Raw genomic sequence first — 19,301 nt, 5'->3', positions numbered from 1 at the left:
CCGAGCGTTGAAGTGCCGACCCTACGTTACTGTGCTTGCGGAATTTATTTTGGCTCGGTTATCATGAGCACAGATGGCTTCTTTTTATTACTGTTTTTTTATGTCCGCGATGGTTTGTCAAAAGGAACTCGCGGGAACAATATATGATAGCGCTGCTTTTAGTCAGCAGTTTTGCTGTCCGTGGCAGTCCGCTAATTTGCTGTCCGTGGCAGTCCGCAGTAATTTTACTGTCCGTGGCAGACCCCCTTAATACTGTAGAATGGGAACGGCCCGGCACTCCCGTTATCAGCCTCTCCGCCACCCGCAGTGCCAGGCGTTGTCATTCCGGCGCTCTGGTGTTCCGTCATGTGCGCTAATCTTTTTTTACCCACGACTGTACCTACTTGTTTGGCATGGCACAAACCATGGCTGTATTTGAATGGCCGATGCTGGGCAGCGGATACTGCATGCATGTGCCTATATGGTTGACAAAATGAAACTCATCAATGCACTAACAATCTCAGTGGGTCAAATCCATCAAACGTACAGTCTTTGTCAAAAGTAACCAGGCTGCATGGTTTGCTTCTAGCTCGTACAGTGGATCCCTCACAGCTTCCCTAAAGCTGGAATGGTAGCTAAAGGTAAGGACTGGGGGTCTTATTACCTTCCAACACGTTTTGATCCTTAGGAATAACACAAGGGCTCCACTATACAAGCTAGAAGCAAACCATGCAGCCTGGTTACTTTTGACAAAGACTGTACACTTGGCACTTTATGCTGTTAGAATAAAAACTGCAAGACAAATTTCTCTTTTTTACACGTGCATTTGTTGACTTGACAGTTTCAGAAATTTTTTTTAAAAAGTAACGACTTATATACTTGGGCTTAGATTATCATTAGCAAAATATTTGAGAAAAAGTTTAACTTCATTGTTCACAAAATAATAAATTGCAGGTTTGCAGAGCCCTGCATGCCTGAATCCGAACACTCAATTTCATTCAGAAAATTTTATTGAGCGTGCAATTCAAGACATACTAATTCAATTAACAAATTGTTAGCCACATAGCTGGCCACACAGCTTCTTTGTAGAAGGGTTACGAATACAAATATATACAAAGAATATTTCGACAAGGCTGCACTCTTATACATGCACCTAGGTACACAATTACCAGTACAACACTGTTTTTCAAAATAGATATGCAGATATATATAAACACAATATGAGGATATAAATTACACAGCATATTTCATACTAAGAATTGATTTGGTTTTCACGTTGGATGAGAGAACTCCACTATAAAAAATGCACACCTTCACTGTAGTCTCAAAAAAGCATATACCATGGAGGTTGTTCTCTCGACGCGTGTTTCAACGCTGCCGCCTCTCACGTCGTGCTGCCGATCAAACAGCGTCACCATGTTTTTACGACAACCTACTCTCTACGACTGCTACGTTGGGTATTTTGTTAGCCTTGCTGATCTCCCATCAATATAAAAAAAAACTTCCCCATACAAACAGAAATCGGCATGTAATTTCGTGAATGAGCAAAGCAGCAAGCCATACTGCCGTGAGAACTCAGGCATTTTTCAACCGCAGCGCAAGCAACAGGTCGTTAATTCGCGCATTTCTACCAGCGGTAATTGCTCGCAATCGCTGCAATTTCTGTGGATGCCGATACGGCTGAATACCCAATAAAAATACCAAAAATAAAACAAAAAGTAGGATACAAGCTTTTTCACAACGAAACCGAAACAGAAACTGGTTGTCACCGCCAGGTGGCTGCCGGTAGCTGTTTTTCTGTATAACCCTCATGGCGGTTCGGGTGCTGCGTCGCGTGCGTCGCGCTTCGGCGCTTGCTACAATTCGCTTCTTGGATTGTGAGCCGTCGTGAACTGTGTTGTGGTTTGCGTGTGTTTCTTCTTGCTCAAGGGTGCACAATCGCGCAGTGCTGTCGACGTAGCCTATTCGAGGCAAAGTGTCATTTTTCTGGTCTCTCTAACTTTTCAGTCTGTGCGCTTCTTTGTGTAGTCCGGGATGGGTGTCCAGGCACAAAGACGCGCGGGCAGTGTCGTGGTGGAAATGTTCCAAATAAGGCCCGGAATATTTTCTTCTGTGTGACTACGTGGTAGAGAGTGCCGGCTACGTAGCACTCGTGCTGAACTCTCACTGGTTGGTGTAGTGCCCGTGACACGAAGGCAAACAGCGTTCTGCACGACTACGCAATCATCTGAAAAGGTAAGCAGTACTCGTGCATTATCCGAAGCATATAATGCTGGAACGGTGACCTGTCGTACAGCTGCAGTATTCGTGTTCAATGCTATAAAAAGCGTTTAAGGCGCTTTTGTTGTCGCCGCGGTGAGTTGCTCTGCCAAGAATTGTCGCTGTCGGTACTTGTTTTGGCAAAGGGGATGCGACCGTGCGTGCGCTAGCTTTGCATGATTTTGGTATGCGCATGTTTGCGCGTTTTGTTTCTTGTTGAGCACAGATTTGTCCTCGTATATGCCTCGTTCTACGCGTTTCTGCCCATGCTTGCTCACACCACCGCGCACGTTTCAAGGACCGGCACTTTGGCTGTGCGTAAAATGTATGATTGTCTTTCAAGATAGCGTTAGCACTTTGAGGGGGATTGAAACACTTTTTATTCGCCGCGGTTTTTGCTTGGCCCTAGACTGTTGAACCTTACGTCATGGGGTCGATCCTGATGGCAGTAGCCGCATTTCGATTTAGGTAAAATGAAAAAAAGAATGCCCCTGTGCTGTGCGATGTCAGCTCACGTTAAGAAATTCTAGGTGGTCTAAATTAATCCGGAACCCTCCAATACGATCAGTGCCCATTTTCCGCATTGTCACAAAATTCGGCGCATTTTAGGAACAAACAAAGAAAAACCGCCGCGCGTACGGCGTCTCGCCGGCGCGAGACCGACGGGGGAGGGGGAAAGCCCCCGCCGAGCGCGTGCCTCTCTCTCCACCGCCGCGGCGTGCGCCGAGGAAATGAGTCATCCCCGCCGATTATTCTCGAACATGCGAGTCGGTTCTACAGCTGACGGGGGGAAGAGGGGGAAGCCTTGCGTGCGCTAAGACATGTCCCCCTCCTCTGCACTCGGACGTCGGCGACGCCGCCACGACGGCGCCACGCTAGAACACGCTGGAACCTTCGCGAAACGACTCCTGACTCTGACCAATGGGGACGCGCGGCCAGTAAGAAGAGAGAGGGGAGACAGCACTGCAAATGCTGCGTGTATGTGCGCGCCTACTCTGGCGCATTGAACAAACAGACGTGAAAGCGAGCCTATAAAAGAGGACGTTGACCGCTATCAGTCAGTCCGGACCGCCGTTTAAGCTTCATCGAAGCGCGCCCGTTCGACTCCCGGGAAAAAACACCACTCGGCCAGCATCGAACCAACGAGGCAACGGTCGCCAGTCTGCGGGACGGCATCGTCATGGAACTCTGGTCGTCGGACTGCCGCAGTGCCCGGTGAACAAATTGTGTTTTGTTTGTTTACCTCTCTCTCTTGTGTTAGTGCACTTTAGGTGCAATATTGCCTCTGTATTGTAGTCTCTCTCTCGAGTTTAACTTTGCACGAATTGCATTGTTTGTTAATCACTTGGTATGTGTTTGTACTAGTGATTGTGAAATCCTCTGTATCGTCTCTTTGCTGTATAAACTTTGTTTTGTTTTGTAAACCTCTGGCTCCGACCCATTCTCTGGCTTGCGACCAGCGAAAGCTGGGCACCGAACGCCCAAAAACCTTTTGTCACTTGGTAGCTGGTCTCCGCTGAGTTTGCCACGCTGAGTCGAGGGCATCTCCTTTGAGTCCGAGACCGCTACCCCCACACGCTCTAAGGGTGTCTGGGAGCTTCCCACTAAAAGTGCGCGAAGTCTGGGTGACAATATATTCTGCCGTTTCCGTTCTCTCTCTTCTTGTTCACGTTTCCTTCCACTGCACATTCTCCTTTCTCAGAGGCAAACATCTGCTTTTACGAAGATGTCATAAACGAGTGTTATCAGCAGAATATATTGTCACCCAGACTTCGCGCACTTTTACGTGGGAAGCTCCCAGACACCCTTAGAGCGTGTGGGGGTAGCGGTCTCAGACTCGAAGGAGATGCCCTCGACTCAGCGTGGCAAACTCAGCGGAGACCAGCTACCAAGTGACAAGAGGTTTTTGGGTGTTCGGTGCCCAGCTTTCGCTGGTCGCAAGCCAAAGAATGGGTCGGAGCCAAAGGTTCACAAAACAAAACAAGGTTTATACAGCGATGAGACGATACAGAGGATTACACAATCACTAGTACAAACACATACAAAGTGATTAACAAACAATGCAACTCGGGCAAAGTTAAACTCGAGAGAGAATTCACTTACAAAGGCAATATTGCACCTAAAGTGCACTAACACAAGAGAGAGAGGTAAACAAACAAAACACAATTTGTTCACCGGGCACTGCGGCAGTCCGACGACCAGAGTTCCATGACGATGCCGTCCCGCAGACTGGCGACCGTTGCCTCGTTGGTCCGATGCTGGCCGAGTGGTGTTTTCCCGGGAGTCGAACGGGCGCGCTTCTCCGAAGCTTAAACGGCGGTCCGGACTGACTGATAGCGGTCAACGTCCTTCTTTATAGGCTCGCTCTCCCGTCTGTTTGTTGTTCGCGCCCGAGTAGGCGCGCACATACACGCAGCATTGGCAGTGCTGTCTCCCTTTCCTCTTCTCACCGGCCGCGCGTCCCCATTGGTCAGAGGTCGGGGGTCGCCTCTCGAAGTTTCGAGCGTGTTCTTGAGCGGCGCCGACGCCGACTGGCGAGGGGGACGTGTCTTAGTGCACGCAAGGCTACGCCCTTTCCCCCCGTCAGCCGTAGAACCGACTCGCATGTTCCAGAATAATCGGCGTGGATGACTCATCCCCTCGGCACACGCCGTGGCGGTGGAGAGAGAGGCACGCGCTCGGCGGAACTTTCCCTCTCTCCCGTTGGGCTCGCGCCGGCGAGACGCCGTGCGCGCGGCGGTTTTTCTTTCTTTGTTTCTAAAATGCGCCGAATTTTGTGACACGCATCTGAATTCAAACCCCACTATAAAGAAAGCACTGTCTCAGGTTGCAGTTACCAACGAAAGTTAATTTCCGGCCGTCAGGATCTAATTTTTAAATGAGTATGTGAAGATTTTTTTTTATGATACCGATAGCGTTTCTGGCTACCCAGAGTATAGGATCTTGCATTTCGATCACTCTGCTGTTTGAAAATTGGTTTCTGAGGAAAACAAGTGACGCAATAATTGTCTCAGTTATTACGATGTTTATCTACGCTTTCGAACGCAGATTTGTTTTGCTCATAGCAAGATTCCTTTACTAGTGCTAGGGGAGCTGATGCATTTTAAACAGGGTAGTTTTCCTTTGTATTGAGGCGTATACTTGGGCAAGTATATTTTTCCTGATCTTTTTACATTCATGTGATATTCACTGTTGGACCGAGTTCGCATGCTTGTTTTTGTACTCCTGTCATAGTGATAATGGGAAATTGGTATCCGCAGGTGGCACATCTGTCTTCCAGTCCGAGTCAATGGCATGGATTTTGTGGCCACCAGATGAAGTCAAAAGCTGTGTTGTAAGTTGTTACTGCATTGTGCTTTGTTCTTGTTGTTGCCATGAAATGTTCTCTTACTTTCATTGCTCTTTTCCTTAATGCTACTGCTTGGAGCAGTTTGGATAGCTCTGGCCTGATATGTTTACATGTTTATATGAGTAATATTAGTTGGCTGTCAGAATGGGCCGGTTGCAGGCCATTTGAAGTTTTACATTCAATATTGCTCGTCTTTTAACCATTGCATTCTATGCATGAAGTGCGAAATGTCTGCATGTTTTTGGCTGCATTATGTGATACTATTTGACTACGAATATTAACATTATGATGCATGTGTGTTAACTTAAATATGTGTTTTTATGCCACTCATCGCAGGTCACAGATGTAAAAGAAAAAGTGCACACATGAGAACTGGTTTCATTACTGCTGCCTTGTTTTTGCTAAGCATGGAGAGCTGAGCTAATTGGTTCTGGGTAGAATTATGACACATCATTCCAGTGTACAAAAACACATGAACGAAGAGAGTAGACTCCATAGACCCCATACTTCAACTGAGGTTGATTCCACAACATGAGCTTTTTACATGCAAAGTGGTACTAGTGACCCCTGTGGCTGAAAAGTGTTTCCTCGACCAGGTAACAATTATTCAAGGTTGCAAAAACAAAAACATAGACGTAAGGTTAGCTTGTCACTCAAGTTGAATGCATTGGCGTGACTAAACATTGCCTACCTGGCTGACCCAACACACATTTGCGTTGAGATAATCTATTTCTCTTTCTGCCTGCCTGCTCCAGTCACCTTACTTCGGCATTGACGCTGTCACGACTCTGTGACAGCATCAATGCGCAAGTAAGGAGACTGGAGCAGGCAGTTTTCACAGGAGAAATTGTAGCCTTAGTGGTAGAAAGCCAGGTTCGAGAGATGAAGTGTGCTGGGCAGCGCAAGCCGGAAGACAACGCACATTCGCAACAGGGACCTGTCATTGTGCCCTATTGCCATCAGGTGTCACACCGCCTCAAGAAGGCCAGTGACAAACACGATGTACATGTCGTATTTTCAGCTTGGGAAAGCTGGGATGCATGTGCCACCTGATAAATGACGTTACGAAAAAGCCTGCCTACAAAACTAAGCACACCAAACCCCTCGTTAAACATGAGGTTGACATGGTGTACAGCATCCTCCTTGCCTGTGGCAAACATTACATTAGACAGACGAGGCTTGCATCAATGAACGCTTGCTTGAACATTGCAGGACAGCTGATTCATTAAGTGGCAGAGGTCATTTAGCTGAGCACATTCGCCTTTGCTCGCACAAGCGAGCATGCAAGGCGTTTTTGAAAGAAACACATGCCTTGTGCAAGTTTAGCACTTGAAAGGGCTGGGAAATTTTTTAAGCCTTTTGTATCTCTGCTGAAAAGAGAATTACGTCAGCAGCCCTTCTGCAGCGCTCCAGAAAAAGAAATAGATTATCTGGAGGCAAATATGTTTGTTGGGTCAGCCAGGTAGGTGATGCATAGGCGTGCCGATGTGTTGAATGTGAGTGGCAAGATACCTTTACCCCTATGTTTTTTTTGTGTTTTGGTTTTTGCCGTCCTGAATAATTGTTATCTGGTGGCGGAAATACTTTTCAGCCCCAGGGATCACTAGTACCCCTTTGCACATAAAAAGCCTGTGTTGTGGAATAAACCTCAGTTGAAATATGGTGTCCATGGAGTCTACTCTCTTCATCCGTGTGATTTTGTGTGCCGGAATGATGTCTCATAATTCTCTCTTGTTTTCAGTGAATAAGGAGGGCTTCTGGTGTCTCTTTTTTTGTATGTGATGGTTATAACAAAGTGGCTACCCATAAACTGTCATTTTGGGCTTAATTGAAGGATCCTTGGGAATTTGTTTGACAGCATATTCCATGGGCACTTTCTTGAGAAAAATCAGTTATTTGTTACCCATTTCACTGCATTAACCATTGATTCTCATCATGTCTCGAAAGTCATTGATAAGCACAAGCTTTCGAGTACCTCAGGGCTGTGTGAGAAGCCTTCTGACATACTTTAAACTACTGAGGATATCTGAAGACAGATTTTACCAATAATTGTTAGCCAATCCAAACCTCTTGGTTCTATCCCTGACAACCTGAAGCTGACCTGTCAATAATTAAGGCTGGAAACCGTTCTGATCCCCAAACTGTTCTCCTATTTTATTGATGTGCATTTTGCATGAACTGTTAGAGCACGAAATGAGTCCGCATATTACTTGCCACCATAATTCAAACTAATATTTCTATACCAGTCATCACGGCTCCCATTCTCTTTACTAATGTGCAATCCAACTTTTTGAATTCACAACAGATTTTCACCCAAATTTAGATTCTTTATTTTAGGCAAGTGTCATCGACTTGAATTTCTCCAAAGCTTTTCATGTTTGTCATTATAACCTTTTAGCTACACTCTCATGCTTGAGCCTTCATTCTTTGATATTAGTGTAGATTCATTGCTTCCTGTTCTACGGCTGGCCTTAAAAAACTATTGTACTTCTTCTCTTATGAAGCCCAGCATATCAATATGCAAAATCATAAGGCGTCCCTCATCCTGAGTCACTTTGGGATGTTAAACCCCCATAAACCAAACCAAGCACATTACTAAAGTACATTAATATTAGCCATTCAATAACAGTCTTTGTCTTTATGTCCCAACCTTGTCTTTATGACTGCATTATTGAGAAGGATGCCCCAACTATCTCAGCTACTCTGACTGTATTGACTTTTGCAAGATGGATGAATGGTCTTGTTTGTAATTCATCGTGTCAAAACAGCGCAAAGAAGAGAAAGATGAGGAAGGAATGCGACGGTGCGAGTGCTGACTTTCAAGAAGGTTTATTGGAAAGCACATCAAAATATATACACTGTGGCCTAAAAAAAGAATGAAGAAAGGGCGCCTTGTAACATTCACTTTGGATCTGTCAAAAACAAAACGAAAGTTGAATATGAAGCATTTAAGAGCATGAACTCTTTCTTAGGGAGCGATAAAGAAGGTGTGTTAACACATTGATTGCGTTTTTTCTACAATTTCAGTGGCCTCGATCATCTCATGCACAAACTTTTCTGTGTCTGTCTAGCACAATGCAGCACAAGAAATTACGCCTCACAGCATAAAGGATGTGGCAAACGATCGCAGTCGCGACAATGAAACATCAGATTCCCCCTGCTAGCTTTGTTCACATCGTAACGGTGGTCTTTTGACCTCTCATTGGCACCTCTGCTAGTTTCTTGCTGAAGTTGATACATTAGCCAGATGGTTCAACTTTAGATTATTACATAGTTTCTTGGCTCTGGACATTGCTATTAACAAGTCAGCTGTTGTGTGACACTTGAACTCAGAATTAACTGCCTCCGTTGCCTTGGACAGAAAGACGCCTTTAGACATGACCACAAAACCACCTTCTTTATCAGCAGTTGAATGCGATAGGGCCCACCGTCTTAAACCCGTTACAGTTCAGCCTGCGGGCAAGTTCCTGGCATGGTTCAAACCACGACACCCCATCAACCAACGCCCCCTGAAACACACCTGTCAAGCTCAGGTCCAGGCACAGGAAGGCAAGACGTCAAAGTATGGCAAACAGCTCCAGAATAGTCCTCTTCGAAGGAACAATGGCAAATTTTGGCCCGTATATGCTTCAAGCAGCAGACGAGGCAGCAACTCAGTGTCGACATTGTGCACCTTGTTTTCAGACACTCGTGCCTTGGCTTCTCTGCTCCGGGCTAGTGAGCGCAAAGTGGCTGCAAAGTGGCATTCCAGATGGCTTTCACCTGGTCAACGGTGCGTGACACCGTCAACCAGCCACTCCCTGGCTTGTTTTCAGGCACAAGAGTTTGACAACAAGGTGCACACCTTCAGCTTGGAGTCGCTGCCTCGTCTGGTCCTTGAAGTGCTTATGGACCAAAATTTTCTGTTCCTCCGAAGAGAACTATTGTGGAGATCCTTGCCATGGTTTGACGAGTTGCCTTTTCCACGCACAGACCTGAGTGTGACAGGTGTGTTTCGGGATGTTTTGATGCAGTGTCACGGTTTGAACCCTCTTTAGGAACTTGCCCACAGGCCGAACTGTGTCGTATTTAAGAGGGTGGGCCCTCTTGCTTTCAACTGCTGATAAACGGTGGTTTTGTGGTCGTATCGAAAGGCGCCTTTCAGTCCAAGGCCACAGATGCAGTGTATTCTGAATTTGAGTGCCACTTACTATCTGATTTGTTAAAAGCAAAGTCCAGTGCCAAGAAACATTAACAATCTAGAGTTTAACCATCAGGCTAATGCCATCAACTTCAGTTAGAAAAATTGTCCAGCTATCTTCTTTACCGCAAAGACCCATAAAGGTGACTGCTCCTTGAGGGTTGTAGTTTAAGAGAATGGAACCTGTCAGAAACAAATCGCCTTCTCTTTGCGACATAAAATTAAGTTGCTGAGCATTGATGACTCCTCTCGTGTAAGATCTGCAGAGAAAGTAACGCAGTTTCTACACAATAACTCTCGCACCAGTTTCATGGGGTGCTATGTTGACATCAAGGATTTATATTATGCCATCCCTCAATCAGGATCAATAATGTGTTGAAGAATTCATTAACCTAAATGGAGCAGTGGCATTCCAAACGTCTCAGGCGTTTTGGTGAATAATTTTGTCGCACTTTTAAGCTCATACCTTCAGTCCACCTTTATTACATTTCAGAATAGCTTGTTTTTGCAAAAAAAAAACTATTAGCGCCGCTGTTACGTGGCTTATTGCAGGATCTCCAATCCTGACGAAGCATTGTCTAAGGTGAGAGAGGAGTTCAGTCAAAGCCTCAGTCCACTTTGAATCACCACTGAAATTATAGAGGATAATATGTCATCACATTTATTGGATCTCAATCTTGGGTGGTTACACTTGTTGGGCTTACGAGCCAAGGGAAAACAAGCTACTTTTACCATTTGCTTCGGTTCAGTCTAAGCTGGTCAAGAGGTGTCACTAACCTTTGCTTCAAAAATTCCTTAATGAAATCCTGTTTGATTGCCATGACATCCAGTTTTGCCCAGCTCATATGCCGTTTGTCCTTTACTGGATATTCAGAACCTTTGTCAGTGTCTTTAGCCGATTGCTTTAAGCAGAAGTTGAAACATTCCTTTTGTGCCCCCGTCGAGACTGTAACTCCAAAAAGGAAGTTTGTACGTACCTTTCCCTACATCCACAATTGGTCGCACCGGTTAAATAGGCAGTCGAGTTGGCGTCGATATTGTTTTTCTAACCCTATGAAGTTTCAGTACCTGTAGTCAACCGAGATTATCCATCAGAGTCTCTTCGTGCACTGCACAGAAGACAGTGTGTTCGAACGCCTTGAAATGCGGCTATGTTTACATTGGGAAAACAGGCAAGTGTGTCACTGAGAGGTTTAAAAGACCACCACGAAGATGTGAACAAAGCTTGCGGGAGAACTTTGATGATTCACTGTCGCAATTGCAATTGTTTGCCAGATCCTAAACGCTGTGAACCGGAATTCATGTTCTGCATTTTGCCTGACAGACACAGAAAAGTTTGTGCGTGAGATAATCGAGGCCACTGAAATTTAAAAAAAAACCGCAATTACTGTGTTAGCACACCTTCTTTATCGCTTCCTAAGGAAGAGTTCATGCTGTTAAATGCTTCTTTGTCAGTTTTTGTTTTGTTTTACACTCATGCAATGTGGTTGACACAAGGTGCCCTTTGTTCGTTGTTTTTTTAGGCCACAGTGTATATATTTTGACGTGGTTTCCAATACACATTGGCGATAGTCAGCACTCATGCCATCATATTTATTCCTTCGTTGTCCTTGTCTTGTCTGCATTGTTTTGTCACAACGTATTGACCTCCTTTCCCACCTCTAGGGTTAATGGTATGGAGAAACCTTAACCAGATGCAGCCCCACATACTTGGAGCATGTCACGATACATGCTGCTGGCACCACAAGGGCACTCGGGTTTATCAGATGTCATGATCTGTGTGCTCTTGCCATGCTGCGCAGTTTATGCATAAAAATTTTATTGATTCCAAACTGAAGTATTCCCTAGCTCTTTCAATTTTGCACCAAACTGTTTGATGCTACGCCACCAACTCCCTTTAATCCAACAGCGACACTTGGTACAGCATATGTGTAATCAGTCATCTCATTTGACCACCAGACATCACTGCATAAAAGGGGAAATCGCTCGTTTAGGTGTGTTCCATATACTCTACAATACTTTTCCACAACTTAATGTTACATGTTGCTGCCCCGCTTCAGACCAGGATGCCATCACAACTAAATCAAGAAATTTTTCCTGTTCCCATTGAAGAATAAATCAAATCAAAGTTTATTTCCCATCTAGCACTACAGATGGAGGAATCGTAGAAAAAAGCTGCCCTTGGGCAGCTTGACGAGTCTACAATCCTAATTATTGACAGGGAGGCAACACAAGAGTTTATACAATTTTAAAAAACAAGCACATCAAGGAAGCACCGGAGAATACACGAAACAGCAATATGTACGAGGGGGTACCCAAAAGAAACCGGACTTATTTTTGTTTGAACTTATTTGTTCACATTTTCAGCACAGACCTTCAATATCCTTCAAAGTACTCTCCACTTACAATAATACGTTTGTCGAATCTTTCATTCCATTTTTCAAAACATTGTTTAAATTCATCTTTTGTGATGCTTGACAGTCCCTCCGTCGTTTTTTTCTTCACCTCAGCAACATCAGCGAAACGCTTTCCATTCACCTGTCTTTTCATTCTACGAAACAAAGAAAGTAGCACGTGGCAAGGTCGGGTGAGTATGAGGGTTGAGGAACAGAGGTCATGCCATTTTTGGTCCGAATTTGTCGTAGAGACAGGGCTGTGTGAGTAGGGGCATTGCCATGGTGGAAAAACCAGTCACCCGTCTGCCACAAATCAGGCCGCTTCCTCCGAACACTGTTGCCCAATCTTTTCAAAACATCCAAGCAGAAAGCCTGGTTAACTGTCTGACCCTGCGGAACAAATTCTGAATGGACGACTCCTCTCACGTCGAAAAAACAAATCAGCATTGTTTCGAGGTTTGGTTTCACCTGACGAGCTTTCTTGAGGCGAGGTGAATTTGAAGTTTTCCATTGGCATGACTGTTGCTTTGTTCAGGATTTAATTCAGGAACACTTAAGTTGTCCCCATAGCATCGTCCGTGAACGTCTTTCTGAATATTTCAAGAGTTTCCGTTCCACTTTTTCCGAGAAAAATTCAGAATTTCACCGGCGCACGCTGTTCACGAACATCAGCCATTGCAAAAACGACGCTCACACAAAACAGTCGTCACTCTAAAACTCTGCCTAAACTAGTCTGACCTCCTTCAGCGACGGCACTCGGCTTACTGACTCTGAAATGTTCGTTCTATGCGCTCCTGGCGGCAAAACATGGTACCGCAGAAGTTTTGCCGATTGAAAAAATTATTCCGGTTTCTTTTGGGTACCCCCTCGTATACATAATGAAACTTAAACAATGTTATGCAAAAACAAATTATCTAGTTCATGACGTGAAAAAGAAAACAAATCGAGGTTAATGTGGATATACCTATTTAGAAGAGATGGAAGTGTGTACTGAAGGCATTCCCTACCAAGATTTAGTCGAGGTGTTGGCACTGTCCATTCTTCGCCACGTCTTGTTGGATAGACTGATTCTTTTTTCCTTAGTTCTGCAAAATTTTTAAGATTTGTTACATTCTTCTTGATTTCTGTTTTAAAAGTAACACTGAGGCGATATTTATAAAGATTATGTGCTTTAATAACTCTGGAATGACAAAAGAAAGCTGCACTGGGATGTCGGAACGGTAAATTATATGCATTTCGGAGATATCTTTTTTGCATTAAATGAATACGTTGAAGGTTAGTGAATGTTGTAGTGCCCCACACCAACTGGCAATAGTTTAAATGCGAGTTGAATATTGAATTGTATACCAGCATCTTAGTTTTTGTGGGAAGTATGTATTTTAGACGGCCTATAACACCAGTGATTTGAGGCTATTTTTTTCAAGATATAATTGACATGATAATCCCATGACATACTGGCAGAAAATATGACCCCAAGGCATTTAAACTGCTCAACAATTTCTACAGCCCGCGAGTTTAATATAATATTATCGTGCAGTGGGATAACTTTATTTTTCGGCCTAAATATGACAGCTTTGGTCTTACTCTCATTTATTTGCATCAGGTTAACTGCAGACCAGACCTCAAGAGCTTTCATTGTGGCATTACATTGTTTGATAAGTTCATGACCATTTTCACCCGAAAAAAATACGCTCGTATCGTCTGCATAGATGAAAAACTTTGTATTATCGCTAATGTTGACAATATCGTTTAGGTAAATATTGAAGAGTAGAGGCCCTAGCGTACTGCCTTGGGGGACACCGTAGAAGAGCGGCTTCGGTTCAGAATGTATACCATTTATGTACACCACTTGCTGTCTAAACGACAAATAAGAACTTAGCAATGAGAGCGCTTTTCCTCGGATACCACAGTAGTGTAATTTATTTAGTAAGATTTTATGATTTACCAGGTCAAAAGCCTTTGAGAAGTCCACAAATACACCAATGACAATAGATTTGTTTTCAAGTTGCTTTATTATATATTCCTTTTGTTGGAGTAATGCAAGTTCAGTGAATTTGCTTTTGCAGAAGCCAAACTGAAATGGTGTTAGCAAGTTAAATTTATGGAAGAAATTTGACATTCTTAGCTGCAGCATTTTCTCAAATGCTTTCGAAAACACTGGCAAAATAGAGATTGGTCTGTAGTTGGCGAGGGCGTTGCGATCCCCTTTTTTGTAAAGAACAACAACTTTTGCTAATTGCATTTTTTCCGTAAAAACTGCAGTTTCTAAACAGATGTTAAAGATGTGCGCAAGTATGGGAGCAATTATGTCAACTACATGCTTGACTGGCCGTATTTGGATATCATCAATGTCACAGCTACTGCTATTGTTAAGATTTGTTATCACCGACACTACTTCGTCTACCGTGACTGGGTGCAGAAAAATTGTTTCATCATTCTGAATTCGAACATATTTGCAAGCGGCAGATCCGGCAGCACGTGTTATAGCACGGGTAGCCAAGCTCGTTAAAAAAGTATTGAATACATTAGCCAGTTCGACGCCAGAAACTTCCTTTCCATCAATATTTAATTTTGTTAATGCAGTGCGTGAACTGTCCCGCTGCAGAAGTGTATTTAATCTGGACCATAGTACACCATTTCGAGCATTCTTAACATCTAGAAGTGACACGTGATAGGCTGTTCGTGCAGACCGCAGTTTTTTAGTCAATTTGTTCCTATATTTCTTAAATACCGCAAGGTCCTCAACCTTCCGGCTGCTCAAAAATTTTCTGTACAGCTTGTCTTTCATTTGTATTTCTCCGCGAAGCTCTGGCGTTACCCATGGCTTGCGGATTCTGCGACTTTTCACACGTGTTACAAGAGGAAAGCAGTCGTGATATATCTGTTTAAAGCAATCAACAAGCGTATTATAGGCAACATTTGCATCATGAAGTTCAGCTATCTTACTCCAATATACTTTCATGAGCGCATCCCTAAAGGATTTCAATGATGATTCTGTAATAGCTTGGTATGTGATTGATGTGGACTTACTTCCTATTGTACTAGCGTTCTCAATGCAAGCAAACACAGGAAGATGGTCACTAACACAACAAGATAAAACACCAGAAAAAGCATTCAGCTGCATAGAGTTAGTAATAATTAAATCGAGAACAGAATGGCCTTCGCTTGTGACTCTACCTCACCACATTTTCATTTCATGTGGTCCCTCAAAATTATGGAAATAAGTGATATCGCTTGGAGCATTGACACTGGTTTGTTTTACCTTTTCTTTGCTGCTGTTTTTATTTTTTGCAACTGATGTATCAATGGATTGTATGCCTCTTTTCGTAGTGTATCGTCTGCGACATCTCAGCTGTGCTACTGCAGTCACCCTTCTGATGTTACCTTTATATTGTCCCTCTTATTAATACCCCACTAAAAGCCTTCAGAGGACAAAAAACGATGGCTTTTTTATTTTGCTCATTATGGCACACGTCAGGCTTATGTTTAGGGATATAGGAGAGGCCTTTGTCTTGCAGTGGTGCTAGTTATGCTGCTGATGATGGTACTTAATGATGAGCATATGATATATTGATTTAGGCTCACTTTATTCCTGTGGCCACAATACGGAGTTTACTTTTTTAGCACTCTAATACTGGCAAGAATAAAAACTTGTGGATCCTAATTCTTTCATTTCAATCTTTTCTGCAGAGTGCATCGCCCAGTTTTCCCAAGCCCTCATGCACCGGTGGTACATCAACAAGGCTGTTTCATGGGGCCCAGCTGCATTGACAAGTGGCTAAATAAGAGCAAGAGGAGCATGAACACAAAATAAAACTGGCTGTAGGAGCTTCATCTATTTTGAAATTTGCTGTCTCATTGCGACAGACATAACATTGCCCCATGGCCCCTGCCCCAACATCTCCCAGTCATTCCAACATGCCCAGTCATTCCAACATGCCCAGTCATTCCAACCTGCCCAGTCATTCCAACATGCCCAGTCATTCCAACATGCCCAGTCATTCCAACGTGCCCAGTCATTCCAACATGCCCAGTCATTCCAACATGCCCAGTCATTCCAACATATTTTCCATTACCATAATCCACCAAGGTTTCCAGTGTTGGTTTCCAATATTTACATCATTGCCTTTTTTTCCAATAGGGTTGGCTTCTTGTGCTTCGATACAGCCGCCCATCTGTGATATCTGCGTACATGGAGGGTACAGTCGAGGCCATTTGCTTCAAGCGCTGAAACAGTATCCCAGAGTACTGCGAAACGATGTCGTAGATCTGTTCTTTCAAGTTGAAAATTAGAAAGAAACTGCCTCTTGCTATCAGCCGCCGCACCGTCTGTGTGGTATTGCAGTGCACGCATGTGAATGCGTGCGTTGTTTCTTTCCTCCTCTTGCTTCCAAAGTAACCAAAACAAACTTGGCAAAAGAAGTGAACCTGAAGGGAGTCCATTTCAGCCTCCCACATCTTTCTAAACATGTGCGCGGTGTCAGGCAACACGTCACTGCCACAAAGCGTGTTGATCAGCTTCAACAGCCCCTCTACTTGGGTCCAAGAGAGGCCTGCGTGTACAACGTACGTCAAAATTAGAAGAATGGCCTGCGCTTTGTTTATGGCCTGGTTGGGCAGGGTCTCTTCGGCACATTTTTCGAAATAGCGTCTGAAGTTTTCGTCGCGTTCACTGAATGACGCTGGCTCTTCTTCGTTCGGAGGACCACCATCGTCACTCTCGTCGGCCTCACTGAAAGATGCCCGTTCATCCGTGTTGGGAGTGCCGCGTTCGCTACGCTCGCCGACGTCAGTGAGCGATGTCGACTCGCCCGAGTTGGGAGGGCTGTCTTCGGTACTCTCGCCGACCTCGCTGACCGACGCCAACTCGTCTCCGTTCGCAGGGCGGCCGTTGTTGCACATATCCGCAGGGTCTGATCCGACAGGGTGACCAACATCGCCGATTGCCTCTTCGTGGCAATAAAAAAAATTGTCAGGCGCTTCACTGCCATCAACAGAGCTAGAATCGTCTGCTGAGTGGCCGGAACTGTCCGAACATCGGCTTCCGTGAGCATGGTCGGACTCGTCGCCTTGTGTCACACTATCCAAGTTGCTAGCGTGAGCGCGTCGAGCTCTCACCAGCTCATGGTTGTACGTCGTCTGCCTCGGCACATCCCACGGCTGTCCGGGCTCCAAGTACTGACGGTATCGCTTGCGCCGAGGAGTACTCATCGCTGTACGAGGAGCAAAAGTGCTTGCGGTGATGCCGGCCTCACGTTGTTGTTGTTGTCCTCAGAAAGGTTGGTTGGATGCGACTGCGCGCCAAGAAGAAAAAGTGAACGCGGCCGAAGCCTAAATATAAACGGATTGGATTGGGTTGGATTGTGGAGGGTCGGCCCACTCGTTGGTTTTGCTGGCCGAGTGCTCAGTCATCGTCTCAGTATCGAGCGCAGTGAATTGACACCTCAGGTGCCGTTTGAACCATCAAGCCACATACCGTGGCGGGGCTTACTAAAGGCTTCCGGGGGTCTCAATGGCCTAGAGCAACCCCAACTGGGGTCCTTCAGTGAGCTGCCTAATTTCCTGTTTGGGAGGCCGCTATAATTACAACCGGAGGAACGTGCGCATTGGGTCAGAATTTCAAAGCTCAAAAACTTTCGTGCTATGTTGTATGGCTCATTGCATGAATATATCTCTTGAAGTTGAACTCGTCACTTTTCCACCGTACCGCTTATAAATATGAAGGCTCTGCGTGAACCGGCCTCGCTGCACTTACTCGTTTCTTCACAAAAGGGGACCCAAGTGTCTGACTTGGGGAATTGTGTATGAACGTAGAAGTGAATATATGTATTCACAGTTCAAACGCTGTGATTGCATATCGAAAGGAGACAGTGCCGCTTAAATGCGCATTGCCTGCAATTCTAAGCATACATACGCGTACAATCGCGATCGAAAGAAACGGGAGCAACGCGGAGCGTACGCGCTCAGCTGTTCGCATTTCTTTTCACCGCGCTTTTACTTCGATGGTAGCAAAAAGACGCTATAGAGCTGTCCGTGATGCATTCTAGGACGAGTTCGTCGATCATGTAAGAGTGCGATCAAAAGAAATATGAACAGCGGAGCGCGCAGGCGCCGCGTTATTCGTGCTTCTTTCGATCGCGATAGTACGTGCAACAAATTGAGCAAAAAATTAATGTAGTAACTGCATAACGATGCAACTATGTATAACACACAAAAAGAAACAAGGAAGACGCCGTCAACTTGCATTGATCATTCTATTGCTACATGCTATTTAATTGTGTCACCCCTCTTTACGTCACGACACGTGTGTTATGAATAACCCATAGAATAACCAACTATTATATAGCTTGTGTACGCGTACACTCTAGCTAGTGAAAAGAATTTGCAAGACATATGCATGCTGTTGATCAGTTAATTCTGTTTTCGTCTTCTTTTTTTTTTTGCGATTGACACCATTAATACGCCTGAACATTTTAAAGGACATGAACTTTTTGCTGCCCTCTACAGCATGCACAAAGTCTTGCGAATATGTGCAGTGGCATTATTGCCTGATCAAATTAGCTATAGTATATTTACTCGAATCTAGGCCGCGGCCATGATTTTAAGCCAGATATATTTTATTTTTACATGCAGCTTGTAGCGGGCCAGCTCGCGAAGACATCATATCATCCATAAACCATTGCAATAGAGATACAGTGAACTAGAATAATGCGTGGGAAGCAAGAGCCATCAAGTCCGTAGACATAAGGTTGGTCACGCCAGTAGGGCTTCAGAGTAGTTCTTGCACAGAGGCTAGAAGAAACCTTCTAGCCTCTGTAGTTCTTGTTATCACCGCAAACATGGTGGCGCACATTGCTTGCTACACTCAAGGCACTCAGTAAAAACAATAATAAAACCTTAGCGTAGAAAACCGAAATTAATCATATATTCCTGATAGACTAAATTAAATTAAACGTTAATTAAATATGACAGATAAATGCTTGTTTACAAGAAAAATTGGTGCGGTTTGGTTTCCGACAAATACGAACACATTTGGTCAAATCGGTTGCCGGCCATGACTAGGCGTAGCCATACCGCTTCGGAGAATCCGCTTAGCGTACAGAGGTACTGAGGTGAGCACGCACGTTGTTTGAAGCAA

General features: G+C 44.5%; 1 long non-coding RNA gene across 1 annotated transcript; it reads left to right on the top strand.

Moving 5' to 3' along the window:
• The first annotated feature begins 1,810 nt into the window (after nt 1-1,810).
• Nucleotides 1,811-15,997, top strand: LOC149327021 (uncharacterized). Its single transcript, XR_016286282.1, has 3 exons — nt 1,811-2,214; nt 5,499-5,572; nt 15,854-15,997. It is a non-coding gene; the product is annotated as an uncharacterized LOC149327021 (long non-coding RNA).
• The last annotated feature ends 3,304 nt before the right edge of the window (nt 15,998-19,301 follow it).

The sequence above is a fragment of the Amblyomma mixtum genome, chromosome 10 (genome assembly GCF_055824585.1).
Source record: "Amblyomma mixtum isolate Tamu chromosome 10, ASM5582458v1, whole genome shotgun sequence".
NCBI lineage: Eukaryota > Metazoa > Arthropoda > Arachnida > Ixodida > Ixodidae > Amblyomma > Amblyomma mixtum.
Note: the sequence above shows the minus strand (reverse complement) of the source record. Positions and strands in the feature narration are given on the sequence as shown.